The sequence below is a fragment of the Serpula lacrymans genome, assembly GCF_000218685.1.
Source record: "Serpula lacrymans var. lacrymans S7.9 unplaced genomic scaffold SERLAscaffold_1, whole genome shotgun sequence".
NCBI classification, from domain to species: domain Eukaryota; kingdom Fungi; phylum Basidiomycota; class Agaricomycetes; order Boletales; family Serpulaceae; genus Serpula; species Serpula lacrymans.
In genome coordinates this window covers 3,980,108-3,993,003 of record NW_006763290.1, presented here as the reverse complement: position 1 = coordinate 3,993,003, position 12,896 = coordinate 3,980,108, and positions in this window count along the sequence as shown.

Below are 12,896 nucleotides of genomic sequence, written 5' to 3'. Positions count from 1 at the left end.
TCGAACCAGACGTTTTTGGGAAGGACGCGGCATTGTCAATCCGCTGCCTTCCCAAAGCTTCTGACTCGAGACTAAGTTGTTATAGTAGTGGGAACGCATGTAGCACGATCGCTACCGGTTTCCCCAAAAATCAAGGCACTATCGGAGACTACTAAATCACTTGATAACAGTAAAAAAAGCCTGCCATACCGTGACCATGAGGTGCCATGTATTGCATATGAGTCATGAACATGATCATGTGCGTCCACAAATAGCCAGAGATGTTTCCAGCAAAAGCGGTTTCATCCAGACTATAATATTATGGCGATCTAACCCAGGGAGAGCGAAGAGTATCACATCCAGGGGAGCAGCCGCTCGGCACAGTCTGCCAAGATATCATACATTTATCAATCAACACGGACTAACTTTGGTATAGAACGTGACGTTGATACCGAAGTATAGGATTTCCAGTTACAAGGAATATATAAATTGACAACGAAAGAAAAAGATGTGTATTATATCATATGCAGATTGACTGTCAAGTGGGCTGAGCCTACACATCTAGGTCAAAACAGCCTATGGGAAGCCGAGATTCGAGCATGTGGTGTTAGGCACAACTGTCGAATCCTGGCATACAATTGGTAGTTTTATTCAGGGGTTTGGTCGTTCGAATTCATCCAAGCCTAAGTAAGGCCTACGTGGTTGTGATCCACGGACCTAAATGTAGGACGTGTGAATTTTTTAGATCCAACATTAGCAAAAGTTACAACCATAAGGTGCAGAACTTCGACTTCTATCATGAATGAAAATTCTCAGTGTCTTACTTCGCAACCTCTTTTACGAATGTAACTGAAACCAGATTGAGCAAGCGAGTATATGTAGCTATTACCTCGATCTGAACCCACAGGCCTTGATGAATGCTGGATTTTTGGGGGATATTTCAATGGGGAACCGGGCCCGCCGCCTAGAAACGATCGACGGCATATATATACTGTGCGATACGCGATACGAACACACCATCGACACGGCAAGATGCGGAGCTCAGTGCGTTTCCCATTTTCCCATTGGTGCCTTTACCTTTTTCGAGTCATGGTTAAAATTTCTCTTATCTATAGCTACCATTCTCGAGAGAAACCAAAGCATGTCCTGTGACAGCGCCGGAGCATGCCATTCTAAGTTCATGCGAAATGATGGTCACATCCAAGGATAGGTGATCAATGTCTAAAATTTATAGCGCCTATATATACATCGTGATGATTCGTCATTGACCCCCAGCTAGCCAGAGGCTGTAGGGAAGAGTCTGGTACCTTACAAGCAACAGAGATTGAAGTGACTTGATGGAATGGTGTCACGAATAAGTCCGCGCGTGTAAGGCACTCATCAGACCCCCCTCCAGCTAAACCAGGCTTACTATCTTTGGACACCGGATGCAACTGTTAAGAGATATCATGATGCACTTGGACCTACACAGGCTTAACAATTGCTGTACAAAAACCTTGTTAGATGTAAACATCACAACTGATCTTCTGGGTGTGCAACCAATGAGTGTGCTTTCCAAGTATGCCTTAGTAGCTTAATTGGTAAAGCACCAAACCATGAATGCTGGAGTCCCAGGTAATAACACACCAAGATAATCAATTAAGGCCTGCTAGCTCCACTTCAACACATACCACATATATCAGCAGCATCAGGATTTTGTTACCCCAGATAATATAGAGCATGTGGTGGACAAGATATCCTAGTGCCTATGAGTAAATTTTAAATCTGAGGCAAAAGCATGGTAGGGTTGCTTGCACAGTGATACTCTATAATATCTGGTGCATCTAGTGTAGAAGGGGGTAGTCCAGCCAAAATATCTGCAAGCACAAGTAAAAAACATGAAAATACAAGTTCATATCTGCCAGCTACAAGATCAATGAGTTCCAGTCTTGTTGACTCCTTGGGGGCTACTACCAGGCTACAGCAAAATAGAACCTCAGATAGTTGCTCACTGAAGCAACAGATAATGCTATTACTGTGGCATTATGCCACCAGGATCTCCTCAGCTAAGAGCATCAAGAAAAGGAGGTAGGTTCATTCACTTCCCAGGATATAGTGGCAAGGATATTGTCTACTTTTTGGACTAGATCCAGACCTTCTAGTCTTGCTTTCATTTGATGTATTTGCTCAAGTTAAATGGAGGATTTGGGTTTATTGTTGGGGTATGGACTACATTACATTCATTTTAGTATCCATTCTGTACTATACAAACCATCAGTAGACACTATAGATTTTTCTCCATGTTTTTGCTTTGTTGTATATTACATAATTTTCCCATTTTTGCATAGCGAAACTTGGAACACAGTAACAACAACCTTAGTCTTCTCCAAATAGACTGAGGTACATTGAATTGTTACTATCACAGCAAGCATAACCAACTTTTGTCACACCCAAAATCAATGAAAAAGTCTGAAAGTAGTTAAAACGTTTAATTGCATTTTGGACCTACAAGACTTTATCAGAATATTTTATTTTTTTGTTAACATATTTCTACATATCCACACAAAAATATAGTATTTATGGGAATATGTCAACAAAAAGACATCATTTTGTAGGTCCAAAATGCAATCAAATATTTCAGCTACTTTCAGACTTTTCTATCAATTATGAGTATGACAAAAGTTGGTTATGCTTGCTGTGTATAGATCATCACAGCACACTCACAGTAGTTCTTAGTCACTCTTTTATTACAAACATTTAATAGTGGATTTTTAAAAATTATTTGTGTTGTCAGCTATAAGACAGCCTGGACAGTCACAGCTACTGCAGCTGTCAATATCTTCAAAAACTTGCAGATAATTTTGGTCTATACTATTAAAACTGCCAACTACTGTACCATTTTGACCATAGGTTCAGTCACAGGTCACAAAGAAAACTGAATCGTATAATTGTTGGTTTCATCACAACTCACAAACCATAATAAACTACTGACAAATCTGTGACACTTTATAATACATTATGTAATTTTTTTTTGTGGTGGACCATCTTGTCACATGCAGGGCTTAAGCGGTTGTGAGAGGCCTTAATCAGTAAACTGAATAAAATTGCATGCATCACACATCACACTCAAGTTTGACCATTAACTTATAGTGTTCACAGCCATCACATATCACACTCTGTGAACCTATGGTTGAAATGGTACAGTAGTAATTCTTTTATCAACAGAGTATAATCACATAGCCGGGCCTACCCCTTGCCATATCACATACACCAAACCCTTAGAAGAAGAAATCAACAAGTGAACTTTACTATTTTTTTGTCTCAGATTACAACCCCAATGCCAACCGATGAGCTCTGCCTTATTTTGTCTGTAAGTGCTGTTGCGCCCCAGTGTGACCAAAAATTGTGGAATCATTCCAAAATGTGTGTTGTCTTTCAGTTTCATTCTGCTGGCTCAATGCTTTAAATCCCTTCTTATTTTTCTACATAAGCAGCTATAAATCTAAAAATAATCTCTACTGGTCAAGTTCTGATACTGTAGCTTCAAGTTTAATAACCAATGAGTTACTGGAAATCTTCCCAGACAAATTGCACCTATTGTCCAACAATAGTACCGCAATTCATAACACATATTATTTTCTCAGATCTCACATGTAATTATGACTGATATATGATTTGATCTATTGATAGCATTGTTCAGAGAATATTCACATAGCTACACTTAGCTACAAACTGTTGACCCATAGGTGCTATATAGGTCATGTCATTGCTACTCCAATATGTGGAAGCAGATATTTGTGAAAAAACTAATATATTGAAGCACTAGTTTATCCCTTCATCAGTGGGGACACCCATTTATCTGATGACTTGCAGCCCTACTTAAAACCTGGAGGCTCTTTATGTCTTCCTGTCATGTTGACAATATCAATAGCAACAACCATCATAGTCAACAGTTTTCTGGTGAAAATAGCAATATTGCTAAGACTCTTACAAGCTGCAAGGCAGGATTAGTGAAGATTCTTACACCCCAGGGCAGTCCCCATCTTGCATTAATTGGACAAATAAACAGAGGTTTGGTGCAGATAAGACTCAAGCAGTATATATTTACATATTCTTCTTAACCAACAATGATATTAATATGCCAAATAATTTTGATGCCTTGGGGAAAAAAAAATAAGGAGCACATGCACTAGACTATCTGTTAAAGAGTTAGCAACCCTATTGGCAAAGTTTAAAGTAGTTAAGGTTTTCAGAATTGAAATTGTATAAATATCTAAATCTAGACAAAGTCTGTGGGGAGCTCAGATAGTGAGATTGTCTATATGCAATCTGGAAGTCATCACAAAAGTAGATGTCAAAACCCAAGTGGTTGCCAAAACCATGAAAGTGGTACTATGACAACGCTATTCAGTCCAAGGACTGACCAGAACACAATAATGATAGAGACCTCATAGAATATGAAAAATAGTAGTTTAGTTGAGGCTTTACAACATAGCATATATTACCCTATTGTTATAATAACACAATTCTCAGCCATATCATTTTCATTCTTCTATTTAAACTTTTATTCTCAATTCAGACACATGTGCCACATGGCACTGTCCTCTTTTATTTGTTCTCAGCTTAAACTTATATTTTTTGTGCTACACAGTATCTGTTGTATTTATAGCTACAACCCTTTTATGTGGTGGAGCTGGTTATAGGCTGCACCCTATGACATCATTGGCCACCACTTTCTATTAACTGTATAGTATACATGTACAAACACACTATAGTAGGTAGTATATATACCCACTAACAAATTGGAGACTTCTCAGGGAGTCCGCCTGTTGCCTACCTATAACACATTTATTCCTACTAAGTGGAGTTTATCAACTCTTACCTTCTACCCTCTTTCCTTGTCTGTATATGTGCCAAAGTATACTAACTTTGGCATTGTTACACCTACCCTTCAATAGCAGCACTATCATTCAAGCGCACCCCAGCTGCAGTATACTAGTGTTAGCACTTAGTCTTTCAGCAAAAACCATGTATATAGGAACCCACCACCCTTTCTCATCTATTCCTCTTTCTCTATTGTATTTTTTGATAGTTTCAATTCCTTGACTCCTTCTGTATACTTAGTTTTTTTGCTTAATCAGCCTCTCACTCTTGCACCAACCCCAACTATAGCCATGCTGGCATTGTCTATTTCTTGAAATAGGGACATCCACTACTTCAATTCCCACATTACTTTCTGCCATATCTCTTCCTGGCACAAGGTCTATTACCTCCCTTTGTTGGCAGAGTCTCCAGGTGAGCACAAATGTAATCTAGGGCTCTCAAAACAGATCCCTAAGTCAATATCTGAGCCAAATATTGGATGTAGCTTGTCTCTCTGCAGTGACTAGTGTCATAAAGGGTTGATTTGGAAGCTTTGGTTCCACAGCTACTTGGGCTACCTTTGTGGTAATTTTTTTTTTGTCCTGTCCTTTTCTGCTAAGCCAACTTAATGGCTTTTTTCTCCCCACAATTTTTCTCTAAATGATCAATTTTGTCACATGGGGTGAAGGTATATTTTATTTTATCTTATTTCAGCTTGGACTAATTTTGCACTTTAGCTGCTAGATATGCTGAGAATGTCCTTCAACTAGAATTTGTACTATCACTAAGTTGCAAGAGAGTTTATCTTCAGTTGATATTAAAATGGTTTCTGGTGTCAAATAATAAAGTGGAAGTAAAATCACTATGGCCACTGCTATGGGGAGTCCTCTAGTAGTTGACCTGTTGGGAACAGATTTGTCATATAGAGTATGGCCCCTATGTTCTGACAGAAACAATATAACAAAGAAAACCAGAAAATTATTTAGATCCTTGAGGAAGCTTTCAAAAGTGCCAGCCAGAATAACAACTATAATTCTCAAGCTACTAGTCAGAAAACTCAAGATAAGTCCAGGGAATAGATGGGTTTACCTGGGCCTTACAATTGGCAGGTAGATGTAGCTAAATTTTCCATCCTTGGACTAGACTGCTCAGTTATAACAAGAATAGGAGCCAGCAAAAGCATGCTTTAAGCTATGCCTCTATTTTTTCAGCCAAAAAAATAAGTTATCATTGTGTTGCTAATGAATGCTCTTGAAGAAGACCAGATACATGCTTATATTTTTATATCTTTACAGGGCTTGCATTAACCTTAAATAAACCTGGGTAAAAACAATTAGATATTCAGGCATTTTGGCTGTGGCTATTAATAGATATGCATACAGTGGTGGCCTGCATAAGTTAGATTTCTATTTGCAAAGACCACATAACAATATTAGCTGAAAGATCTTTCGTTAGCAATTGCTATCTTGATTATATCAAATACTACTTACATTGCCTGAGATGTGCCTATAACATGATAGATTTTGAGTACTACCCAGATTCCCCTGGTTTATAGTCTACTTGGCTGCAATTATTATTGATAAGACCCATTGCATTACTCAATGGGGTGATAAGTTCAGTGAGCAATATGCAAAGTTGGGCATGATTTATGCACCTGTGTTCCTATACTTGTAATATTGGCTACACTACCTCCAAATTCACTCTGGCACTTATACTCAACAATTTATATGCATAATAGCACATACCACGTTAACGTTGGGACCAATTGTCCTAACATTTTCTGGAGAGTTCAGTACATAAATGGTGCCAAGTCAAATCTTGAGTTGCTCTGGTTATTGCTACCTTGTAGCTGTGGTGGAAATATTGAGGGTCAAGGCTTCAAGTAAATACTTGTTTTTGGGGACAATATTAATATTTTGATGAGTACAAGCAAATGGCTAGAAGAAAACTCACTAGAATTATTAAGGGACCAAATAGCTATCTACCACTTTTAGTGCACAACCCTATTGAAGACAATTGTCCTCGGCAAGTTTTTTTAGTATAAAAATACTACTTGTTACAAAAGCAACAGGAATGTTTAGTTTTTATCATAGACTAAAATGAAGTATATCCCAATAGCTGTGTGAGAAGACAATATGAGTCTATAAAGATTATATGCAGGTGTTTGAAACTTATGCTTTTTAACACCAATAGGTGACTACTGTGACAGCTGTAACATGCATAACTATCACCTAAAAAACTAGCAGCAAACAATAATATTGTTTTATTGTTTTGTATTTACAAACTATCCATAATAACACTATTATCTGTATCGATTTCTGAGACTGCTTATTTAAACATTTGGTTTACCTATTATACCTGTTTTTATGTTTCTCTGCTCTGTTCTTCTTGCTTTTGATATTTTGGCTGGCATCATAGACATGGGTTTCTAACTTGACATATTGTTCAGTGAATGTTGTTATGTCAGCTTGAGCATTTGGAGCCCCATAGTGTGCTCCTTATATAACAGTCTTGATTTCTTCTTCTATATGTCATTGTAAAGCAAGTAGTGTAGGAGTTGCAGATGATACTTTGTGGAGATAATACCAGGCACCAAAGAGTTATAAGTGACCTCAATAATATTGGAACATTGCTCACTAACATGTCTGTGCTAGGAATAGTGTAATATACATACCTTATGTCTTTGATATTTCGCTCCTACACTTAATCCAGCGGCAAAAACCCATAGGCTTTATTGAAACATCATGAATAGTATGCTTTTTACAAGTGAAAATTTAACACACTTAAGGCTTTTAGGCCATCCCTGTTGTAGTCCTTGCAGAAGTTCAAATATTTCAATACTATACTCAGAGCTCCCACCACCAACAATATAAAAAAGCAATATGTGTAACATGTCCCTCCATACATCCCACATCACCAATCCTGATAGTATTAACTAGCTCAATGTATGTAAGAGATCAAAAGCACATGGAAGTAACTTACTGTAGTTGTTGCCCTCATAGCTGGCTCCTTCAATATTTGCTGTACTATGTATAAACTGCTCAAATAGTTGACTTTGATTGCATTTGAGTTCTTGCACAGGTGATGGCCAGTTGAAAATAGGGTCTAGATGCAAGTACTGCTCAAGCTGGGGACTTGAAAGAAGCACATAAATTTAATATAATGTATACTTTATTTTTTGAGTCTTGCAAAAGTATCATGGTAATACTGAAAATGAAAATGGAATCTTGCTCTTATCTGCACAGTACTTGAGGAAGTCTCAATTTATGGTAAGGGGGAGTTGAGCATCTTGGGGCCAAATTTGGATGGTGGGGTAACCACTGGTAAAATAACTTTAATTGCTCAGTCGCTGGGAGAATACCCGTGTAGGTATATTAACATTGCTGTGCAATATAATTTAGGGTGATTCTTGCATTTACTGACAAACAGCCTGCATAGCATTGTTGGAGATATCACTATAGGCATTACAAGCCAAGTTAGTATAGGGTATCAAATGCCTATGCAGAAAGACCGCATGCTTTGAGATACAGAGACCACAACTTTGTGACTTTGTTATGATAGTGTACACAGGTATATTGAGCTTGTGAGATAATATGAAAGATGAACTGTAATTGGAGTCATAAAAATCAAGCACATGAAATCCAAATAGTGATACACCATATCAGTAGAACCATTCCGTGTCTTCTGTTTCTTACTGTATGCCATACTGGTAAGTAATCCCAGAGTAGCAGGTAGATTCCTTGACTTGTGTCCTAAAATTCTCAAAGTTGAAAGAGGTGAGATTTTTCTTTGAGAAGTGTCCTGGCTTGGATACAAACAGAGATGCAAGTTTCTGGAGATCCCACTCTATGGCCTCCACCCCAAATTCTTCCAATGTATACCTGCCAACCACTCTCCCTTGTCCTTGTTATGTGGTGACCTATACCATTGGCATAAGATATTTGGGAGTTCTAATAAAACTAAGTGAAACTCAGCCGCTGCCCGAGAGGCTATAGAAACGACTTTATTATTTACCTAAGTGAAACTACAATAGATGTTAGTTTAAGGTGATCTCTAATAAATGTAATGTAACATACCTCAGCCGCTGCCCGAGAGGCTATAGAAACGACTGAGGTATTCCTATACTAAACCCCCTACTACTTATAGTCGGAGGTGCTACTCACTACAGTATAATGACTCCTAGGAGAACAATGGTTACTCCATGGAGTGGTGGCTATGCTCCATGGAGAACAATGGCTGCTTCGGCAGAGACCGGGTTTATTTGGTTTTGTCAAGTTCTTCACTGAGCAAGAGTGAGTTTTGTACATAGTGAATCTGAGAGTTTGACCAGGCTTATCATCCCAGCTAAGAGTGTCAAGGAACAATGGCAAGTTGATGCCTTCTGCTCAGATATCATTGAGCATATTTCAATCTTTTGAAACAATATCCTGGCCTTGAAACTTTGTTTTGTTTCCACCCGCTGACTTGTGTTCTTCAGCATATAAAGAATCTACATAATCAATGCTTAGACAACCTGGACACTGGCACTCAGCCTGATCCTCCATTTCACTACTTTTTTCTTCTAGAGCCTGAATCAAAGCTATAAGATAGCATTGTGCTATATCACAATGGTTCAATCTGATCTACACTCTACTAGATCGACTCGGAAAGGATGGGAAATTCTGCATGAATTTTAAGCTCCGTCCACCTAGCTGGAACCGATTATACCATTACACAGCCATCATTATTCAGTATCTCGAACAAGGAGCGATTTCATCAAGGTTATACCCCATTTGGAAGGGATTTGTCCGGATCTGGAGGTTTTATATGGATAAACAGGGGTCCTACTTTGCTTTGTTAATCGAACAGTGGGATCTATTACTAATCATTCTCTCAACAACCTGCTTCTTCGAATTCTTGCAATGGTCTGGGATCTCCACGCGACAGAACGCATCCTATTCCAAGCAAGGGGTAGGAAAGTTAGAAACTATTCTTTATATCTTGGTGGGAGGAGAATCGCCATGTGCTCACACTAGTTATAACTAGTCTGTGTCTTTTCTTGCGCTCGTATAAAATGGGGACAAAACGCATGAACTTCACGTTTCAGCACAGAACCTACCATGTTCCCCACTGCTTCCCTGCTGTCCACTATCTTCCTTGCTTTGACTGTAGCGGCCAAGCCAGTCGCTGTACCTGACTCGCCCATATCTTTACCCATCGCAAGGAGGCTGAACACATCGGGTGGTGCCATCAACCTTCTTCAACATGATCAGGCTCGTGCTGCAGCTCTCCGCGACCGCGCTGAGGCTATCTCCAGTGGCAAAATGTCCCGCCGTGCTGCTGCTGCCAGCATCCCCGTGATCAACGAGGCAACATCTTACATCGCTCAAGTTGGCGTCGGTAACCCAGCTACCACCTGTAAGCTTTCTGCATATAATAATGAATTCTTGTGCAATTTACAATATCTCCGTTCAGACGATTTGATTGTTGACACTGGAAGCTCTAACACATGGGTCGGTGCCGGAACTGCTTACAAAGAGACCAGTACAAGTGTTGATACCGATGAGCCAGTGGTATGTGAATTAGTCTACTGGGTTCGAAGCCTTACAGAAATCACCCATCATTCAGTCCGTCACCTATGGTTCTGGTTCTTTCTCCGGTAAACAATTTATCCACATGCTCCTCCCACAGACGCTTAAATAGTTTTTTCATAGGCACAGAATATACCGACACTGTCACTCTCGGATCTCTCACAATTACTACGCAATCCATTGGTGTCGCGCAAACTTCAACGGGTTTTTCGGGCGTTGATGGAATTTTGGGGTGCGTGCTACTTCTATATATCTCAAGGGTTTTTGTGCTTAGAATATCTTGATAGTATCGGCCCTCTCGACTTGACGGAAGGTACTCTTACCGATGAGCAAGACGCCACCATTCCCACTGTCACCGACAATCTCTATAGCCAGGGGACCATCCCCGAGGCAGTCGTTGGTGTCTCCTTCGAGCCTACCACTTCTGAGGAAGTTACTAATGGTGAATTAACCTTCGGTGGCACCGACTCAACCAAGTACACCGGTGCCATTACCTACACGTAAGCTCATACTCTGTAGTCTGCCCTGTGCATTTTCTGATCGCTCCTTGATAGCCCGCTCACTACCACATATCCTGCGTCGTACTACTGGGGTATTAACGAGAGCATTACTTACGGTTCGACCACAATCTTATCTGAAACTGCTGGCATCGTTGACACTGGAACCACCCTCATCCTCATTGCCACTAGTCAGTCACTTGTCAAGTTTGCTTTCGAAAATAATCTGATTTTTTCACTTCACTAGACGCATACTCTAAGTACCAATCTGCCACCGGAGCCACTGAAGACAACACCACCGGTCTCCTTCGCATTACCACCAGCCAGTACGATGCCCTTGAGGACTTGAACTTCAATGTGGATGGAGTGAGTTGGCTCATAATTTTCCTCGTTATTTCTTGTGCCTAACCTGTCCTAATTTCTCAGACCACTTATGCTCTTACACCAAACGGTCAAGTTTGGCCTCGCTCCCTCAACACCTACATCGGTGGTACCAGCAACTACGTCTACCTCATTGTGAACAGCATTGGCACACCCAGCGGTGAGGGATTGGACTTCATCAACGGCTACACATTCCTTGAGCGTTTCTACTCCGTATTCGACACCACCAACAGTCGTGTAGGATTCGCCACCACCTCTTACACCGATGCCACCACCAACTAAATAGGAGCTATATGTATGAAATCGAGGCTGATGTTGCTGGTCGCGTTGATGTGGAAATTAATAAACGAAGTATGTTTTATTCCGCACGCATTTGTCCCTCGTACTTGTAGCTGGAGAATGGCACCACCGTGACGATTATATTACCTTAGGGGAGTACTTGAGTGTTTCGACAGTAGGGTCGTACCGGAGGCGACACTTATGAGTGCCAATAGTAATGATTCTAATCCAAGAAACTGGATCTCAAGCAATGTCAGGAACAGAAATGTGGGGTACTGCTTTACAACTTACAACGAGGAGGCATGATATATTCAGCTCGGCAGGGCCATTCAAAATGTTTGAGATAAAAGATCGCAAAGCGTTGACAAAAATTCTATGCTCATCAATAAATTTGGAATTTTTTGCTATTCCCATGTCTGGTGTAGTAAATGCGAAAATAACAATAAATAGTGTAAATATTGCGACATGGTTTACAAGATGTGATCAGGGTTTCTAATGCAAAGGTGTTGTTTCAATGGGTGAAAATAATGGTTGAGTTGCCATACGGGCAGATGAATTTATTAAGAGTGTATGATCATCCTTCAGTCAGTGATATCAATCTCTGCTAATGTTGACATGGAAATTGTAGAGGTATCTTTTATTGGATTTAGCCATGTGACCTCACATAGCCACCTGACCACAGGGAGTGCATAAAAGCAAAGTGGACCAGCCGGGGATTGAACCTTGTACTAATGTCAACTCATGACATGTGTTGTCTAACAAGGTTAACAGGCTTTGACCTTGACTATTCCAACATCTTTTATTTGTATTCTTTATGTCAGCATAATCACAATTCAAGTCAATAATTCTACCTAGTCTGGAGTGACAAAACCGGATAAACCTGGTCTCTGCTAAAGCAGCCATTGTTCTCCATGGAGCATAGCCACCACTCCATGGAGTCACCATTGTTCTCCTAGGAGTCATTATATTAAGAACAAAGCTTGAAGGAAGTGTCTAGCCACTTGCTGAGAGCAATCAGGGACTGGAACTAGAGTCCAATGTGAGTAACTATATTATTAGAGAGTATGACAGGTATACAGTACCTAGAGTCCAATGTGAGTAACTAGAGAATAGGAAGCATTGGACTCTGCAGTACTGTCCGAAGTTTTGTAAACAAAGGTAAACAAAGCAGCCACAAAGGCGAAATAATAGAGAACACAATCATTAGTGAATGATAGAAGAATAGATAGAGAAAGGAATGAAAATATATAGGTAGCACAAAGGTGCAGAATCACCAAAACTAACACATTGTACTGTAGCAAGTAGCACCTCCGACTATAAGTAGTAGGGGGTTTAGTATAGGAATTGT